General features: G+C 41.1%; 1 non-coding gene across 1 annotated transcript; it reads left to right on the plus strand.

The window, feature by feature from the left end:
* The first annotated feature begins 5,699 nt into the window (after positions 1-5,699).
* Positions 5,700-5,772, plus strand: TRNAV-CAC (transfer RNA valine (anticodon CAC)). Its single transcript has one exon. It is a non-coding gene; the product is annotated as a tRNA-Val (tRNA).
* Positions 5,773-7,401: the final 1,629 nt, after the last annotated feature.

Consider the following 7,401-nt stretch of genomic DNA (forward strand, 5'->3'; position numbering starts at 1 on the left):
GGGACGAGACTGGCTGTTTCAAAGAACCTCTTGCTTAGCCGGTTTAAGAGGAAGGACAGCATAATCAAGAATTAGTATCCTCTCCTCTTTCATCAATTATTAGTATCCTCTCCCTCCCCCCCCGGGGGGTGTCATAAGAGGAACTGTACCATAGGAGCCAACTCCTAGGGATCGTGGAGTTTTCGGACCCCTCAGAGTTGATAGGAATTGCCATTCAAATAGTGCGCGTGTACCACATCATGTGATCAGTTATGTGGGGCATGACTTACCTGGGCCCCCAAAATATTTTATTCAAGTTGGCACCCCTTAACTGTACATAAGATGTGTCTTAATTTTTTTAATTATTGTTCTTGTTGCCATCTCTTAAGAGTCCATTCTGTCCCTCACACATCATGAGGAAATGCTGAGGTAGGTTTTGAATAACTGTATCTCTGTGGTTGAGCAGAGTCATTTGAGAAAGGGATGTGCGTGTTTCCTGAAGGACTGAGGCAATCCAGTCAATGTGGGGGCTCATGGCCAGAAAATGGTTTCTTGATGCAAAATCACTGAAAGCTATCAAAGTTCAAGGAGGGCTGGAAGGTGACAGTGATAGGGAACCCTTTTCGGCCCTGAGCCACATTCTGTGCAGAGGGCCTTCTCAGTAGTTGCGCCTGCCCTGTGGAACAACCTCCCATCAGATGTCAAGGAAATAAACAGCTATCTGACTTTTAGAAAACATCTGTAGGCAGCCCTGTATTGGGAAAATTTTTTAATGTCTGGTGTTTTACAATTGTGTGTGTGTTGTAAGATGCCCAGAGTGGCTGGGGAAACCCAGTCAGGTGGGTGGGGTATAAATAATAATAATAATTATTATTATTATTATTATTAATCAATCTTTCAGGAACTGCATGCTGGGCTGGGGGGCAGGGGGCAGAAGCAAAAGTGGATGAACGTGAGAATATGACGAGCATGCTGAATCAGGCCCATCTAGGCCAGCATTCAGTTTTCACAGCGGCCAACGAGATGCCTATGGGAAACCCACAAGCAAGACCCAACCACCCGAGCACCCACCCCCTCCTGTGGATGGAGGAAGGTACTGTATGTGAATTTGCTCACACATCTCCTTCCAGGCAAGGAAAAAGCATAATCGGAGGAAAAAATACTCAGGAGTAGGGGTGTGGCTTTGGAAAGTCCAGAGGGCCAGGTTGAAAGACATGGAGGGCCGCATTCAGCCCCTGGGCCTCTGATTCCCCACCCTTGTCTAAACTGAGGCAAAAGGTTTGTTGGTGTGGAGAAATAAAAACTTTTTGGGAACAGAATGTGAAGGAGATCCAGACAGAGTTGAGATTAGCTGAAGAATGGGAAACATTTTTCAGTGGGAAGTGTTTTTTTCTGGAAAGTTATGAGTTAGTGTAAATTGCATATCCCAGAGAGTGATGCTCATTTAATAACATTTAGTAAGTAAAGCTAAACACTTTGAAACTACCAAGGTTTATTTATTTGCAGTTGACATCTATTCTTTTCAGAAATTGGAAAAATTATGCCCCAGATCACTAGGTTCAAGGCAGCAGATCTGATAGTGGCACACATTTCTTGCCTTCACTTAAGCTCTATTTATTGCAAATAAATTTATTGCAAATAAGCAAAATATTACACAAATGCCACATGTCTTTAATACATGTGTTTTCAGCCCTGGGACTTGTCACTAGTGGGAAACAGATAATACTATAAAGTGTTGCTGCCACCTTCAGTTAGTGGCTAGGCACACATTTCAGGCAATACAGTTTGGGGTTTTCTAAATGTAGACATCACAAGTATTCATACCTGCACAATGCAGATAGCATGAACAATTGTTAAATCATTGCCATCTGTACACACATAGGGTATATCCTCTGTGGCTAGCACCCATCAATTTTTTTACTCCCTCTGTTTTCAATACCCACTTCACTTCTTATTTGCTACCCCATCCCCAATGAGTTTACTGATATACTGGAAGCCCAGAAGCAGAAGCTGTGCAGACTCAGTTAGTTATATTGCATTTGGCGTGTGCCCAAAGGCTTTCTTTCCTTGTACCATGCAGGCAACTTCATGACTACATATCTTTTTTTCTTTTGCTAAGGCACTCTGAGTATGCTCAGAGGCTGTCTGATTTAGTGCCATGCATGGCTAATTACTGGCTGCAATGTCTGTTTTATTGCAAGGTACTTGTGGCATGGTATGCTCAGAGTCTCCCTTCCTTGGCACAAGGCAGGCAGAGAACATCCTTCTCTTTGCATACAATTGCACATCCAATCATATTCAATATTTCTCTGGCAAGCATGCAGAAGTTTATATTGCCAACTTTTTTCTCCAACAGCATGGACAAGCATTTGCTCATGCAGTCACAGATAATCTTGCCCAATTAAAATTGAATCAGACAGAATTGGATATAAAGGGAGTCCAAGATGCTTGCCTGCTTTACCCCAATAGGTCCGTATCAGAATGCAAACTTTGCAGATTATTGGGGCATTCCTAGATCCAACTATTTTTTATGCCATTCATAATTACGAAGATGCTTCTTCCTAATGGAAAAAAGCAGTCATTGGGAACACATTTTCCCCATGCTCCAAAATATGTAGTGACTTCCTGCTTTCACTCCGACACAGTTAAATTTGCTTGTTTGACCTTAAAAACTACTGCCCATGAGACCACTGAGTTGCCAGGCTGCAGCTCAGAGAAACATAGATATATCTTCACATTCCCCAGTGCAGGAGGAAGCAAGGCTACTGTGTCTTCTCTTGAGTTCTTGATGGCCCATTGGCCTGATTCACAACCTGCTGTGGAGTTCTGCTTGTTATGGTAGCACAGCAACATGCAGGCAACAGAACTAAGGGAGGAGCAGGCAGAAGAAGCCATTGTGTCTTGTCTTCTGCAGAACTGAAGCAGATGTATGTTCTCTAAAACTGTGTTCACATTACTGCCTTAGAGAAGGTAGTTTGAGAAACAGTGCATCAAATACTAGTATTTTATTTCAAAGTACAGGATGCATATGCATCGCAGATAACATGCGAACAAAAAAACCACAACCTAGCACTGCAAACACAGTGAGTGCATAGTAAATAGGAGTGTGAACACAGCCTAAGTACCGGTAACAACCTGACAACCCCGAAAGCAAATACTTTATAGACACTGACAGTACCAATACTTGCAGCAGATACAGGTAGAAGAGAGTCAACCTGCAGTGCAGACAAGACCTGCAATTGGATTCACAATATAATTTAATATTACTATTAAACTCTTTAAAAACTTGACCTTTGAATGCTGGTCATGAACCATAACAATAAAGATTTCACTCGATCTACCTTTTTAAACTTTCCATTAGGATGGCTCATTGATAAAAGAGTAGATATTTTTCCAATGCATGTTTAGGTGTGAGGTGGCAATCATGAGAACAGAACCCAGGCACAGTTGTGTTCCAGGCTGGCCCTGAATAAATACACTTTTCTGTATAGCGCCTTAAACTCTGTTCTCCTTAAAGCTTGCTGTCAGGTCATTATTAGAGGGTAGCTCAGAGAGGAGTCCTCAGCTCTCTTGCCCCTTCCCCTCTTTCCTTTTGAAAGTCAGCCTAAATTTACATGTATACATATGACTTATGCAAATTGGTGTCATAGGCCTACACCTGAAGTCCTTTAACGATTTAGCAACAACTCAGGCTGCTGTTACTTGAAAAAGAAGTCCCCTCCCCATTATGATGTTTTCAGTGTTTATTTTGCATTCATCAAATTGAAGGCAGAAAAAATACTTCAAATAATTCATTACAGGTAGGTAGCCGTGTTGGTCTGAGTCGAAACAAAATTAAAAAATTCCTTCAGTAGCACCTTAAAGACCAACTAAGTTTTTATTTTGGGATGAGCTTTCGTGTGCATGCACACTTCTTCAGATAATTCATTGTTATACAACTTTAAGTGGAAGACACTTCTGCATAGGAATCAACATGTATCTACCTGTGTAGTGTGGCATTTGACTTTTCTAGTGGGAAGGGCCTTCGCTCTGGGAAGCAATGATTCTGCCTGTAGCATCGCACAAGAAAAACAACATTGTCATGGTATAAAGCATTACTCATGGCATAATGAGTAAGCAGCATGATACTGTATGCTGCAAAATCACTCCCATTTTACTCTCCCCTTCCTTGAGTCAGGACCAATAAACAATAAGCATCGGCTTAATGTGATATGGGAACCAGCGCTCACTTTTTTTTTATCCTAACACAAGAACAAGGAGAGCCCTGCTGGATCAGGCCAATGGCCCATCTAGTCCAGCATCCTGTTCTCACATTAGCCAACCAGATGCCTATGGGAAATCTGCAATGAGGGTGTGAGCCCAAGAGTACTTTCCCTTCTTGCAGTTTCTAGTTACTAGTATTAAGAAGCATTAATGCCTCAAACCATGATCAATATGCCAAGAACAAACCTTGTCTTACCACTCTGGGTTTTCTGGAAACAAACAAACCATGAGCATTGCTTCACACATCATTGTAAACCAAGGCTTGTGGTTTGTTGTTCCTGGCTTGAGTAAGCATGGAACAAAAAGGGAGTCATTCAGCTGTGGGTCCACCAGTACAGTTTTTTTCATCACAAGTCATGATTTATGGTTTTCTCGTGATGTGTGAATGTGGCATAAGACGAGTGTAATGTCTTAAGCAGGTCCTTAAGAATTAGCTATCCTTAAAATTTTGAATCTGAACTTGCATATAATATCCAGCAGAGGGCAAACCTACCCCGCTCCAAATCCAGACATGAAATTTCAAAGATGAATGGATGTTGCCTGCAAATGAACATTGTATGTTGCAACTATTTCCTGTGTCTGCTAGACATCGTCAAAATTGTAGCTGAGCTGATGTAGTTTTAACAAATACATCAGAATAAAGTCTGCTTGTAACATCTTGTGTTTCATTTTAAACTTCTACTGCTATTTTACCATTGACAGCTGTGTTTACATATGGGTAAATCAGCATTCCTTTTGCAATTTAGCTTTGGCTCTCTTTCAGGGTTTCACATTTATCTGAAAACATGAGCAATTATACTGTTGTTTCCCACAGCCAATAAATAGTTGGCCCCTCACAGGCACTTATATTAGCATGCATGCTAAATAGTTCTCTTGAATTTTGTTTTTTAGCTTGGCTCTAGGAGTTCTGCATTTTATACTAGACGAAGGAAATACTGGCTCTGAGTTTATTAGACATAACTTTTCTTTTCTTAATTGCCCATTTGCAGACTGTTTGTTGGCTATAAGGGCTGTAACGTTTCAAGCATATTAAATAATCCTAAAACCACATTTTCTCATAAGGTCCCATTGAAGATTCCAGGGGTATGTTCCGGGATCATCATTCATATGCATACAGCACATTCCAACCATTATTTCGTTCACATAATCCGGGTGGTAAAACTATAAACTTTCCCCACTATTTGAATTTGTTATCATAACACTACGGATCCTTGTCTAATAATTTATTAATAGCCAAAATGTTGTGATCTAGTGTTCTCGTGATAATCAATAATTGTCACTCAGTCCTTTAGAAGCTCCTTAGAACTATCCAATAATCCTATATTCTTCCCATATTGTGAAGCAATGGGGGATTTGTTGAAGAAGAGGAGTCAATTATTTTGTTTAGTGGTCTCGTGTGAGTGCTCATGGCACTATACAAAGCCAAGAGAGAATCTGCCAGGATATTACTGTGACTAGTTTCTGTAGTGTAGTGGTTATCATGTTCGCCTCACACGCGAAAGGTCCCCTGTTCGAAACTGGGCAGAAACACACACACACACACACACACGTGTTATTGCTGTGACTAATTTATAGAACTGGGATGTCTCAACTAGGTCATGTAGTATGGACATCACATAGGTTCTGAGAAGTTTGTGAAAGTAGATAATAAATAGAATTAGGACTTACCCCCATTTATGCCAAAGATGAAAACAAGTTCTGAATTAAAAAGCAGCAATTTCATTACCTTTGTAATTGGGATGGGAAGCCTCAGGAGTGAAGGCAAAATGTCACCCTCGATCAAGGAGGTGTGTGGGGTGTGTGTGTGCTCCTTGATTCTGCTCTGGTGCTAGAGGACCAGGTGACCTCAGTGACTCGTCTTTTTCCAGCTACAACTGGTTTACCAGCTATGGGCATTCCTGGACAGGGGGACACAGATAGCCTGGGCATAGTTATCCACACCTTGGTATCATATGGGCTGGATTATTGCAACTAACTCTACATGAAGCTACCCTTGAAGACAGTCAGGCAACTGCAGCAAGAGTGAATTGACGAGCATGTCTGCAAGAGACAACATTACACTTGTTAAATTATCTACACTGGCTGCCTATTAGTCACCAAGCTTAATTCAGGATTCTGGTACAGACACACAAACTTCAATAAAGCTTGGGACCCAGGTATCTGAAGTAACACATTTCCCCATACAATCCTGCTTGACCTCTGACTAGGTCTAGGAAGACCCTCTTGAAGATGCCATCACTGGCAGAGGTCAAAAAACAATGTCCTGCCAAAGGAGCTTCTCATGATTAGCATCATGGCTATGGAATATCCTCTCTTCCAAACTTCAGCACCAACTGAAGGGTGGTTTTTGTTTTGTTTTGAATACCTTTAAATAATTGTAGGTCCAGCCTGAAGGACTGCAGGTTTTTCTAGCTATTAATTTGTATTTGTTTTCTCTGTTTATGTTGTTTGTTGTGACACACCCCAGGATAATACATAAAGGACAGGGTATAAATAAATACATAAAAATGATTAACGCTTTAAAAAACCAACAACTGCTGCTCAGCTAATTGGAACACCTTCAATCAATAGTTTTTTTTTTAATTTAACTGCATCTTTAAATAGTATTTAAAGAAGGGCTTTGATACAAATGGAATCTTGGTATGACTATCTAACCAAGATCGCTGTCATGAAGCAGAATGATCCGTACAAATCAGCCTACACAATCCTAGCCATTTTGCCTGATTGATACAAAGTGCAGCTAGGTGTCCTGCAGAAGGATTTTACAGAGCAGTTAGTTTGAGATGACTTGTTCAAATGAACCTTAGGAATAAAATAGACTGGTTCAGTTATTAATTGGCAAAAATAAAACAAGCAAACCAACCAACCAACCAGGCAGGCAGGCAGGCGAAAGCCCCTAGGCTGCCTAGAAACCACATCCTCTGCCTGAGGTAAAGGCCTTTTACCTTAATCACTGGTGGGAATGAATAAGCCTGGTTGTTGCCAGGGACAATATCAGGTTGCTTTACATATTCCAGAGATAAGCCAAACACAAAAAAACCCAGGTTTATTGCTAAGCCCTGGTGAAGGATCACTCAGACTATGGCCTGGTCTGGTCCTTCTTGTATGCTTCTACACTTGTTTCTGCTACAGTAATGAGTTAGTAGTCTTTTAAGGTAT

Source organism: Zootoca vivipara, chromosome 5 (genome assembly GCF_963506605.1).
Source record: "Zootoca vivipara chromosome 5, rZooViv1.1, whole genome shotgun sequence".
NCBI lineage: Eukaryota > Metazoa > Chordata > Lepidosauria > Squamata > Lacertidae > Zootoca > Zootoca vivipara.